This window comes from Octopus sinensis, linkage group LG5 (genome assembly GCF_006345805.1).
Source record: "Octopus sinensis linkage group LG5, ASM634580v1, whole genome shotgun sequence".
Lineage (NCBI taxonomy): Eukaryota > Metazoa > Mollusca > Cephalopoda > Octopoda > Octopodidae > Octopus > Octopus sinensis.
The window spans coordinates 93,769,800-93,784,402 of record NC_043001.1 but is presented as its reverse complement, the minus strand read 5'-3'; positions in this window follow the sequence as shown (position 1 = coordinate 93,784,402).

The window sequence follows — 14,603 nt, the reverse complement described above, 5'->3', positions numbered from 1 at the left end:
GCCATGCTGGAGCACCGCCTTTAGTCGTGCAAATCGACCCCAGGACTTATTTTTTGTAAGACTAGTACTTAAATCTATCAGTCTCTCTTGCCGGACCGCTAAGTTGCAGGGATGTAAACACGACAGCATCGGTTGTCAAGCGATGTTCGGGGGACAGGCATAGACACACAAACATACAGACACACACACACATATATATATATATACATGTATACGACGGGCTTCTTTCAGTTTCCATCTACCATATCCAGTCACAAGGCCTTGGTCGGCCGGAGGCTATAGTAGAAGACACTTGCCTAAGGTGCCACGCAGTGGGACTGAACTCGGAACCATGTGGCTGGTAAGCAAGCTACTTACCACGCAGCCACTCCTACGCCTGTTCTTGTACATCATTACACAAAATATAACTAACGAACGCTTTACTAATACTAAATCTATTAACTCATTCGAAGGTTCGTCAGTCATTCTGCTATTGACTGCTTACAAACAACTTTCCATTTAGAATTCATAACCCAAGCTACAATTAGTTGAGGGTGATATACATTTTAACTTAGACATTCTTGTTGTTATTGCTGTGGCTGTAGTAGTTGTTGTTGCTGTTCTTGTTCTTATTTTTGTTGGTCGGTTGTTCAGGTGCATGTTGCCACTAGCACAGGATAAAATTCTGCCCCTCTCTCTCTCCTTCGTTATCATCACCTTCATCGCCATCGTTGTTGCCGCCTTTTTTTTTTGTCATGTCGTTACCAAGGAAATGTAATTAGTTGTATTCTGATGTGAAATAAGCATCACCTGCATACATGACCACCACCATCCTCATCATCCTTATCATCAGGATCATCGTCGTTGTCATCGTCCTCTTCGTCGTCGTCTTCTTCGTCGCATCACCGTCGTCGTCATCATCATCATCATCATCCTCAGCGTCACCATCATCTCCGCCATCGTCATCGACGTTCGTATATTACCACCGCCTCCTCCCACACACATGCTGCTAATGATGTTGATGGCAGTGATGCTGCTGATGATGATAATGACGATGAGGATGATGATGATGATGATGATGATGATGATGATGATGATTGCGATGATAACGATGTTTTCTTTAGGTTATTTTCAGAGACATCATTATTGGTGTTTCTATTTTCTCTTGGTTTCCTCTTACCTTCCCCACCACCACCACTGCATTGTTGTTTATCTGTTTTATTCATGTCGTATTTTAGTAATTGTGTTGAGAAAATCACCAACTGATTGCTGTTTCCCTTTCAAACAAACAATAAACATTCTCTTACTGCATTTTCTTGCTACATATCTACACATCCACTGACACTATTTTGACAGCTTCTGTCTCTTTCTCTCATACAGTACTCTATCTATCAATCTATCTCCCATTTCCTGTCAGTTTATTACCATCTATACTTACACAGGCGCAGAATCACGCGTATATTCCTCCAGAATAATCACATTTATGAATGCTGTTTCATTCAGGCAGTCGTTAGCCCACAACGCGTGTGAATGTTGCGAGCACAGGCAGCAAAACTTCCATACACCACATGTACACATTGTTGCAACCCCGAAGACAGGCGGCGAACTGGCAGAATAGTTAGCACGCCGGGCGAAATGCTGAGCGGTGTTTCGTCTGCCGCTACGTTCTGAGTTCAAATTCCGCCGACGTCAACTTTGCCTTTCATCATCCGGGGGTCGATTAAATAAATACCAGTTACGCACTTGGGTCAATATAGTCGACTTAATTCCTTTGTCTGTACTTGTTTGTCTACTCTATGTTTATCCCCTTGTGGGTAGTAAAGAAATAGGTATTTTGTCGGCCGCTACGTTCTGAGTTTAAATTCCGCCGAGGTCGACTTAGTCTTTCATTTTTTCGGGGTCGATTAAGTAAGTACCACTTACGCACTGGGGTCGATGTAATCGACTTAATCCGTTTGTCTGTCACTGTTTGTCTCCTCTGTATGTAGCCCATTGTGGGCAGTAAAGAAACAAGAATGCATGCATCTCTCTATGAATATATATGCATGTGTGCGCTCGTGTGTTGTATTGGTGAGAGACACAGATAGGGCGAAAGCTAAAGAGAGAGATAGAGAGAAATAGACAGATACTCTAAGAAATTGAGAGATAGAAACACATGCCCCAAGATGGCCTCATCCTTGGACTGAAAACAGTAATGTTAAAAGTATATAAGTATGTATGCATGTTATATATATGTAGGTGCTTATTTTATCAACCCCCGAAATGCAAAATCGACCTCGTCTGAATTTGAACATAGAACGTAATGACGAGCGAAATGCTGCCAGACCGTGTGTAGCAGAGGTAGAATAGAGCGAGGAGTAATGCATTTTGGCTATCGTTTCTCTGTAGAGTATGATACAAGTTCTTTTTATTTTATCTAAAATATGATGCTGAGTAATAATGGTGATAGTCTTGCTGTTGCACACTTCATTTATATTGAAGCTAAGTTGAATAATTCTGCGTGATAATGTTATGTACGTAAATATATTAGAACTATTTGAGTCATGGAGAAGAAACACAGCACTAGAAGTAACGATTATTTTCCTTTTTTTTTTAAATCAAACAGTTCTGGATCGTATCGAACGTATATCGAACGTCATTATTTCTATTTTTATTATTTGGCGAACTGGTAGGATCGTTAACACACTGGGAGCATGTTTAACAGCATTACAGTCGTCTTTATGTTCTAAGTTCAAATTAAACTGAGGTCGACTTTGCATTTCGAGGTTGATAAAATAAGCACCAGTTGAGTTGTAGGGTCAATGTATCGGACTAGGCCCCGCTCCTCTCTCCTGAACATGCTGGCCCTCTGCAAAAATTTGAAACCAATGCTGTTTTTGGTTTGGCAACGACTTGTCAGAATCGACAGCGCGTCGAACAAAATGTTTAGTGCATTTCTGCCGGCTTTTTACAACCCGAGTACAAAATACCGCCAAGATGAACATTTATTTCCTTCCTTTTAGGGGTCGATAAAACAAAGTAGCAATCCAATAATGGGTTCATTGCAATCGTCTTTCCCCATTCCTGTCAAATCACTGTCCTTAAGCAAAAATTAGCCAAAACTATAATCGCCATCGTCGTGGTCGGCATCATCATAATCATTATCATCATCATCACCACCACCACCACCGCCATCATCATCATCATAATTGTCACATTACATTCATATAATTTTTCTACTAATCGGATCGCCGTCATCGATGTTGGTCTTTCTATGATTGATTTTTATCAGCCCTAATATTATTGTTTTCATCATTTTGATAAGCTGTTATTCTTTTCAACAGTAATTTCATCTATAAGAATACAGTTACTGTCACATGTGACAAACAAAGAAGAAAGATGTTGGTAAAAGCTTCAGTATTCAGCTTCGACCGCCCCCTTAATTTATCGTTTAACTTATTAAAAGTATGCAATAGCAGTCGATAAAATTATTTAACCATTTATACCAATGGTGTTTAGTAAATTTTATATTTTATTCTTTTTTAGTTCATTTATGCTTTAATATTTCGAAATGTTTTGTTCTTAAAATTTATTCATTATTTTTTTCTTTTATTCTTTTTCAGGTAAGTGTCTTCACTGTTTCGTCCTATTTCTAAAATACGCATGATATGGTAAGTACCTAATTCATATATACATACATGCATATATATATATATATATATACCTGAACTTTTTTCACGGCTCTGCGTATAATTTGTCTTTATATAACATTAACTGAAAACTATAAAGTTGAACAAGTGTTTCGAAGCTATTATAGTTCATAGTGCATTCGTAACTATTATATGACATTTCAGTTAGTTGGCAAAGTTAGATCTTTTAATATTATAAGGGCCGATCCTAACTACAGACGTCCTAACGCTATGAGACATACATATTTTAAAATATCTACGGCAATTGAATGTGTATCTACAAACATTTTTACTATAGAATAGAATGTCTTCATTCTCAATGTTTCTCTTTATAATGTTAAACGCTTGCAATTGGAAAGGAAACATGAATGGTTAACAAATTTGGAATCTGAGCCGTAGAATTCTGGGTCCAAATACCTTGCAAAACACTTTAAGCATGTGGTTTCAGCTATAGAACAATGACCGCAAGTTGACCAACACTTTTAGAGTAGAACTGCGGAAGTATGCAGTGTGAGAGTTTATGTGTATATACATGTGTGTGAAGGCGTTTGTGAATACGTGTGTATATAATCCTCGGCGAGGCAACGCTGCACAAATATATTTCGATGTATTTGCCCCACTCATGTTTCAGAGACTTTCGCTTGCAATTCTCGCAACAGAAAATACATTAAACTCTTTTATTGATCCTTTGTTAAATGTGTAATCAATGACTCTATCGTTCAGTGAATGTGACATAAAATATATATAAGCCGTATCGCAGTTGACGTGCTCTATAGATAGATATAATCTAGTCCGACATTCACCATCACTATCACACAATAACTGAATATAACATGTAATGGAAATATCAGGCTATCCTAATGCTCTTTTGGTGAGGCTAACGGAAAGACACTTCAACCATTAAATGAATGTATTGCAGTAAGCACTCACTTCGATCAGATTTCATTCCCACTGGACTATGTCTCACGTAAATGTCACAGTTCTCCTTCCTTACTGAATCCCCACCTGTTATTCAATGTAACAATCCATTATATACATTCAACACCCACATATATTAACCATTTGCAACATATGAATGTTACATTGTTTCTGGTTATTTCACCTTTTGCCTACTATTTCTGAACAGAGTGTTGTCATTTACATTTGTGACATTTTCTCTTACAAAAGGTTAAGCGTGCAAGCTGCATTCATTATAAGCACGAAATCTTTAAATAACCACGGTCGATCTAATTACATTGATTAATATGATGTTCATTCGTTTTTGAGATTCTCTATAAGATACGTGCTAGAGTATCTCGCTATTTAGTTATAATAAACCATATTAATATTAACTGCTTTCGAGTGTGAAGTATTTTGTTCTTGTATTGTTTCCTATAAAATATTGCATCGCAGATACTAGGTTTTCAAATGTATGCATACAATATAAGCGCAGGAATGGTTATGTGGTAAGTAGATTGCTTACCAACCACATGGTTCCGGCTTCATTCCCACTGCGTGGCACCTTGGGGAGGTTCTTCTACTATAGCCTTGGGTCGACCAAAGCCTTGTGAGTGCATTTGGTTCGAGTGTGTATGGACGACCGATGCCTAGAAGGTGTAAAAACGAGTGTGATGAGGTGTAAGGTGGGGCAACTACGAAATTGCTGGCCTTTTATCAAAAGTTGAAATGATAATTTTTTTCGTTCACTCTATAATTGCCATTGACCGTATAACATAGTGGTTAAAAGCGCGGGCTGCTAACCCCAGGATTCCGGGTTCAATCCTCGTCAGTGACTTCAATAAATACTAATAACATCAGTAAAACTACCTTAGGAATAACATCAGTAAAAACTACCTTAAGAATGAGAACAGTAGGCAAACGAGGTTTGGGTTCGAAATTCCACCAGGATACCTGATGAAGGCTGGAGAGCAAATCAGCCAAAATGCTGTGGTAACAAACAAGCTGAGGACACCTACCGTCCAATGTAAATGTTGTACATAATTCCTCATCTCTAAAATATTGAACAATATTATTTTTGTTGTTGCTGTTGTGTAGATTAACACAAATTAATTCTGATTGATTACAAACACATCCATTCATTAGCACGTATAATGATATTTTCTCTGGTGTTGGAGACGAGAAGATGAGTAATATGCCCATGACAGTAACTCATTCTGTCAACGCAAGCTTCGTGAGTGAATTTGGGTAGATGGAAAAAGAAATTACTGAAAGAGCATCGTGTGATTCAAGTCTCTGCGGAGTATTCATCCCTTTACACTATAATTTTATAAATATACATCTAATTTGATCACCGATTGGAACACACAGTGTTCAAACCGACATTGATTCCATTTATTTTTACGCGTCATGTGTAAGCATAGATGAGCTTATTGCAATGGTTTATTTAAGAGGTATTGTTGCTTGTGTTAATGTGGCTGAAAATTAAATTATGATCATATTTGCAACTTTTTTGTTTAAATGTGAATCGAAACCGTTTCGTGAATTTATCTCTTGCAACATGCTATATCACCACAGAAACATTAATAATATCAATTTGAAGAGCATTTATTCGGTTTATTTAACTACAATAACTGCTATTATACGGCGCCTTCGAGGCGAGCAACGTCTCATTAAATAACCGGTGTCTTTATATTATGTCCTTTGTAGTTGATGCAATCTAATTATCAAAGAATCGCTTTCAAATACTCCAGTTCTAACAGCATAAAAAGTAGGAAACAGCCTTGTGTTTCGTTCGGTTCAATTTCGGTTTGTGCTAATGCGGAAATCTCAATACATGTCTTTAATTTTATTTCATTTTATATTTCTTACTTGTCAGTATCGCTTTTCTTTGCTAGTTAAATATTTCTTCAAGTGCTTAGAGTTTCATTATATAGAAATTATTTAATTTTCTCTCTTCGCCTGTCCTGTGTTTCTTCTCTTTCCATTTTATTCATTTTCTGTTAAATATTGCTCTTCTTCTGAAGCTCCTACTCGAGTGTTTGCTTGTTGTCAAAGTTGTTAAGTGGAAAACAGATACTTCTTTGACTGAAAATGTGTTCCATTGTGTAGATTTTTGCCAACACACTATCCATATGATATCAGGAAAATGTCTCGTCGAGAAACGTCACTTAGTCTCATATAAATAAGGACCTATAGTAAAGTATCAAAATATATTACTGATCTACTTATACTTTACTCCCAGACCACTCCTAATAGTGTAGACTATGAAAAATAGTCCTTCAGCTTATAAACATTACGTACTATTTTAGGCAATGTGTACTATTGATATTATACATACATTGCGGCTGCCTTTATATATGTTGTTTGTTCCTTCTCAAGCCATGCCTGGCCCATAAGGGCCGGTTTCCCGGTTTCCTTGGCGTAGAGGTTCCCCACCTGGACGGGACGCCAGTCCGTCGCAGGTGAGTTGCAAGATGCAGGAAGAAAGAGTGAGAGAAAGTTGCGGCGAAAGAGTCTGCAGAAGTTCGCTATTACCTTCTGCCGCAGTCGCGTGGAGCTTAGGTGTTTCGCTCATAAACACACACATCGCCAGGTCCGAGATTCGAACTTCCGATCCCTCGACCGCGAATCCGCTTGCTCTAACCACTAGGACATGTGCCTCCACCGCCTTTTATATGATAAAATTTAAATCTAAAATGATTTCACTACAATATCTAGCAAGCCAATTGACCATTGTAGAGCTTTTGAAGGCTGACTCGCACTGAAGATACTTGTAAGGTTATCGGAATAATGAGTCTAAAACGGAACTTTGCTGTGGCTCAACTCTTCAAAAATACATAATTGCATACTTCGTCAGAAGGTCAGACATTTCTGGTAAAATACTTCAAAGGTTTGCTTGAATATGGATATTATTTATTTATTGACTGAAATTGAAGAGAAAAAAAGGTCAACTTGTCATGTAAATATATTCTTTAAGCCAATGTGTCTTGTGTACTACTAACACCAGTCATTTATCAAAACAGTATTATTTATAAGATATTGTAAAACTATGCACGCTACCATAAATTTACAACGATGGTTAAAGTTTAAACGATTTAAACGATTCCCGATATAAGGCTAGTAATCATCATATCGAACATGGAACATCGAATAATAGCATTGAGTCTGGTGAGGTTGAAGCCAGTTCATCTGCATTTGTATAGTGGTTATCATCCATCCTGATCATAATAATAATAATGATGGTGATAATAATGATAATGGTTTCAAACTTTGCCACAAGGGTAGTGGTTTTTGGGGAGGTGATGTGCTAATTTCATCGGCCCTGTGTTCAATTGCTACTTATTTTATCGACCTTGAAAGGATGAAAAGCAAATTCGACCTCGGCTGAATTTGAACTCAAAATGTCAGGTGGGACGAAATGTCGCTAAGCATTATTCTCGGCGTGCTATCGATACTGACAGCTCGCTAATAATAATAATAATAATAATAATAATAATAACCACAACAGCAACACCCGTAGTATTTACGGACCTTAACAAAAGGGTTTACATTTGAAGAGATACCTATTACAGCTTCGATGGAAATGGAAAGCAAAACCAACGATCACAGATTTTGAATGCAGAAAGATAAAGAATAAAACCAAATATTGAGGATATCATGAAGGCACTTTACACTGTCTGTTAATCGATCATCTCCATAAATATATTGATGATTTCATACATTGGTATTTGTAGGCTTAAGTCTGTAAAAAAACATAGTCAATAAAATCCATAGATTCTTGACAGCTAATTTCGACCTCGAACAAAGAAATGAAAGCCGAAGTTGACTTTAGACTGAATAACAAATTTGAAGTCCAAACTTAAATGAATGCATAAAATCAACAGCAACAACAAAAAAATATTTTCTAACATAAACAGAGAAATACAGATTGTGATGCGACAAAAACAAAAAAAAAAGAACTAAAATAACTAAGCTCAGAGTGCGATTAAAAATGTCATGCCATGATGATGGCCTGAAAACCTCCTCGTAGATATTACAGAGAAAAAGTGTAAAGCGGGAAAGAATAGTGAAAACTTTGACCTTGCTTTGCATCGTATCACAACCAGGAGCAGCATAAAGCAAGTGCGTATAAAACCTTAATAGGAAATATGAAAATCTTAGCGATGCAGACAAATATACAACAAGGAAGATATTGTACACGTGCAGGATATATACATATATATATACTTATTCTTTTGTTGTTTGATGAAAGAGAGAAGTGATACACCAAAGTGGAGTTGTTGTTAGAGACTCCGTAACTCTGTGACTGGTACGGGTAGGACTGCAAATTAACCTCAACTGGAGACCTGTTTAGAAATTTTCCAAAAGATCAGTCGTTTCGCTTTCTTTTTCTATTGTTCATCCTCATCATCGCAGTTCTCAGTATCTGGCAACGAGGTGAATGTTACTAGGACAAATATAGAAACTAGGATTTCGGCCTTGTAAATAATTTGTAATAATTTTTCTCACAGTGTTTTTACTAGCCATAATTTCGGTAAAACTCCGTGACCTCTGAGGTCACTATAACTTGCAAATCCCTTTTGTCGCCCCATGATCAACCGTCACATTTCTCACCCTGCTTTCATTTCTTAGCCATATTTCAATGAGAAAATAATGGCTAGTGATGTATCTACATCGTTTGCAATGTCCCTTATCGTCATTTTTATAGCCAGTCTTCTCATCACTCTAAAATTTCTGTTCGTAACTTGTGTGGAGTTTCGCTTTGACACACCTATTATATGAACGGGGTACAGTGCTTATTTCTCTGAAGACAGCCATGATGATAAACGCAACAGAAGTCGTTGATACTACTATCGCTATTTAAATGTCGAGCGTAGGGATAATCCTATTTGTTGATTGTTCACAAAATTCATTTTTTTCTATTCTTTGTACATCCAATTATGCATTTTATTTTGTGGGTAGTTTTTACTATTATTCTGCTAAAAGTCGTGCAACGTGTATATATTTGATGGTTACCATGAACGTGAATATCAACGTGTGCAATCACAATATTAAAAGTTTGATACATAAGTATTTTGTCTATCCTAAATAACGAGGGCAGCTTATCTCTAGGTAATTATAGTTACTTTTAGAAATTAAGAAATTTAAGATTTATAATGATAGAATAAACGGTGTCTCTACGACAGGACAACAACGACGTCTTCCACTACGAAGGTCAAATATAATACTGGTTTAAATTTTTAGCAGAAAACAAGAAATTTGAAGGGAGTGACGTAGTCAACAGCACCAACCCCAGTCTTCAAATGATACTTATTTTATCGATGACAAATTGATGAAATGTAAAGTTAAAGATTCTGCCAGCTCGCCGCCAATAATAACAATATCAACAAAATTCTTCTTTTTATAGAAAATCGCACAAAACACACACACATATATATACACGTTTCATTTACATAGCCTAAGTACAAAATACACCAAATTCTCTGTTATTATCCACCGTTCACGTGAGTTTATGCAACTCATGTAACACCACGCGCACGCGTGTTTATATTATTATATCTCTCTTTAATTCATTATTTATTTATTCATGCATTGACGTTAGAAATATATACATAATTAAAATACAAAAGTAAATATTTGGGCACCATTTTACATATAGATGATTGAAGTAATTACCAGAAAATGATTGCATTAATTAAACCGAAAACTAATTGAAATCTACATATGTATGCAAACTATGTTGATTTAATTAGATGTATTGATGTGTATATATATATATATATATATATATATATGATCAGACTAAACTTTGAAAGTATGCCACCTATCCTTCTGATGAATATAAGTGAATAAATCTAAATGAATAAATATTCAATATGAAATAAATGCAACTCGAACATACTTACACAAGGTATGTGCGTTGTTAGTTCGTGGGTCAGCAGTGTTTTATATATCTCAAGCTGCTTGTAATATGTATTTGAATATTTTTCCGTGGCAAGAAACGTTGGGACATGCCAGCAGATGGTTTTTAAAACATTAGGCTTAGAGATATATTCGGCGATATAGTTTGCAGCAATGGCGAAACATCGATATCCCTAACGGAATGGGACCTGATGTGAGTTGCCTCGTTTGCTTTTGACTTTCTTTCGGGTATTTTGAACACCAGGTGCATTGAGAATATATTCCCTTACGCCTAAAACGCGGTATATGTGTTCGAATTTGTTTTATATATATATATATATATATATACAGGGGCGGAATTCACAAAAATATATAGAAGACGAAGACAGGTAGCGTAGACAACAGATGTATTAGTATGACGCCCGGGAAGTGAAAAATTCTTTAACGTTTCGAGTCTACGCTCTTCCACAGAAAGGAACAGAGAAAGAAACAAGGAGAGAAAATAAAGTATATATGTAGGTATTATGTATGTATGTATGAAGGGGTTCCATTTAGGAGTCAATCATACCAAAGTGGAGGAAGCCAGCCTTAGTATATGGCTAGATAGAAAGGCACACCTCTGACACTGAAGTGATCTTTTGTCATAGCTCGGAAAGCATTGATGGAGGGAAGCTCATTATTAATTGATAATCAGAAACGGCAATAGTATCCAGAGATAAATGGAACCTTAAATGTGGCATAAAAACTAAATAAAGCTTAATCAAAGTAGCTATAATTGTTTCATTACTGTTATAATGGAACTGCAATAATTGCTTCATTAAGAATCTTTAATATGATGTAAACACTGTCGTATAAACAGCATTCATAAGAATATGTAATACTTTACTCAAATCTTAAATCATCAGTTTTAAAACATATACAAGCGAGTCAACAGTTCATCAACTAGTACAGGTGCAGGAGTGGCTGTATGGTAAGCTTGAGAAGCAGCAGTTCGGAGGGCGTCTTTTGTGTTCTCCCATCAATATCATCCTTTTGATCACTCACCTTATCGATGTTTTTGTCCAACCCGCAAGCTACTCCTTATATCTTGGGCCTCTATGGCAAAATTTTGAAATAAAGTAGCTTGCTTACCAGCCACATTGTTCCAGGTTGAGTCCCATTGCATGGCACCTTGGGCAGGTGTCTTCTACTACTATAGCCTCGGCCGATTAAAGCCTTGTGAATGGATTAGGTAGACGGAAATATATATATGGGTGTTGTGCGTGTGTATGTTTGAGTGTCTGTGTTTTCTCCCCACCCCCAGCAATTCTAATATACACGCATATATATTTATATACATACGGATACATATATGCATTATGTGTGTGTGTATATATATATACACACACTTGAGTGTTTATGTATATGTACGTGTTTATGTGTATATATACAATTGTATCAGTGTGTGTGTGTGGTCGCGTGCGCGTGCTTGTATATATGTGTGTGTTAATATTTCTTTATATATCTAAACTACTGAGTAAAATAAAATCCTAAACATTACTTTGTTCCTTTTTTAGTGGTTCGTCTATTGTACGTGTTCAATTTTAGGTATATGCAGTGCAACAAACGATCTTCGCATTCTGAATAGCGTCACTTTGGAAATATTATCACATTTTATATAGTTGCATATTGTGTTCTTTGAAGAAAGTAAAACTTTAAAATCTTCAAAATTTTAATTTTTTATCAATAAAAGCAAACGTCTAGCGTAAGGTAGAAATTTTTCAAATTTTTCGCGTAGAAAATTAGTGATAAGGATATTTTTGAAGTGTTCTTTATAACAAAATATCAAGGAGAATACTTCTCATGTTTTTGTTTGTGTTGAATGTATCAGAATATTCTTTTACAGTTGAAGTAGAAAGCTCTCGTTATACAACACTAACAGCAACTTAAACAGTTTTGTCAAGCTTGTTTTTATTGATATGCAGTAAGAATGTTCATGTAAGCATTAACAATTATGTTCATATTCGTCATGAAGTAGTCAACTATTCGCAAAATGAAAAAGAAAATTGCTCGCCACAAAGAGAATAGTTCTATATTGCCCGAAAACAATTTCTGTTCCTAGGGGATCTTTTAGCAACCTTAAAGTACAGGCGACTGACATCTGAAAACTTTAGATCTTTAAGAAAGACAGAAATTAATGCTGTGCTTATCCGGAGAGTTTTGGACTGAAAGCAAAAATGTCTCGTGTAGAAATAATCTGAGGATTTTAAAACGCCACTCTTTTTCTTCCAAATAATGTCATAAAAAGCCTCTGTTAACAGAGAAATACATAGTGGACAAATACATATTTCGTCCGAGTAAGCTGCGTTTGATTTGGATAAAATACAAACAATCGCATCCAATACTAACAATCATATCCGATAAGCTCACTGATAAATCGCAACACCAGTGCCTGTTCTGGCATTGTTATTCTATATACTGTTGGCGGGGATATGACGCTGATATCACTAACGGTCGGGTGTCCATTATTTACAAGACTAGGTCACACGTGATCTGGTGATCTTGGGCCTGAGGCCTTGAGGATTTCTCTTCTAGGTAGCAATATAATGAAACAGGCATTTTGCATCAGTTACCTATATGGAACTTTCTCTGATGGTAAGTTCTGCAGTGTAGTTAGTTCTAACTGAACACCCACAGATAAATGAGAATAAATATTACCTCTGAGATAATTCTATGAAATAATGCTTCATGATTTTAATTGTATAGTAGTGCCCCAGATGTTGCCATTGCACATCGCATTTGGCAAACATACAGCCATAAAAATATTTCTATAAATTCTAAACTTAAAGGGTCTAGAAGCAAGGTAAGAGGTGTGTGGTATTCTCATTCTTCAATTGTTCACCATACAGTCTTAGGTCGTCAGACACGATTTATTCCAATGTCTCTAAATCTTCAACTGAATTCTGAAAATAGGGTAGAATTTTCTGTAACCTTTAATGTGAAAGAATGCATACGTTGGTAGTAGCTGATGTTAAATCAAAAACTTTGCAAAGAATCACATATAATTCCATTAATGATATATTCAAAACTGAATATTATTCGTTGATGTTATGATTGCTTATATACCAGGTAATTAAAATTTCAGTTACATCCGAGAATTAAGAAGTAATTAGTGTTAATATTGCTATGTTGATTAACATTGATGTCAAAAGAGCAAGTATTAGCAGAAAATTGTTTATATCATACACAATGAGTGATTATATTCAAACTCCAAACAGTGTATGTGGAGATGTTTTGGTATACTGGTCTCACTTTGATGGGTTCGGTACATATTGAAGCTTTATTGCGATTGAAACAAAGTTTCCCTACAAAATATATTAGCAGTCTGTTCGCAGTTCCTGAACGTTAGGACACATGTAAACACGCGCAAAATTATAGAAGTACATGGGTATCTACACACATTTATATATCCTCATCATCATTGTTCGACCGTGGTCGAGACAATGGAATTTACCATGCTCCGCCAGACTTCACGGTCCATCATAGCATTGCGTAGGTCCTGTTGCTGGATGCCTGTATCCCTGGGGATTACATCAGGGTAGGAGAGCGTACTCCCTCTGGTATCGCGAGTAGATGGTTTCCAGAGGAGAAGAGTAGAAATTGCCTCGTTTTCAGTCCTACAACAATGTCCAGCAAACTGGACTCTCCTACCTTTCACAAGAGATGACACAGGTGGTAGTTTCCCAAATATTTGCATTTTGGTTGGATGACGATCCAACGAGAGATTTTGAGCTCTCATTTATATTTAGAATTGCTGTCATATTCGACTATACTATTAGGAATAATGTAATATCCCGTGAATATCAGTAAAATATAAGTAAAAGGTACTTTTGAGTAAGAATGTAGGTAATTATGATGGGAAAACTCCATAACTACAACTGAATTTCTCTGCGAAGGAAAAAAACGAAATAAAGGTTACATACTCCTTAAATGCAGCGAGCAATATTGTGTACATATATACACACGCATATATATATATATATATATATATATATATATACCAGAGTAAACACATAAATGTTAAACAAGGTGGAAAAAAGAGTACTCAAATACCAGTGGTAGAGTAATATGCTTTAT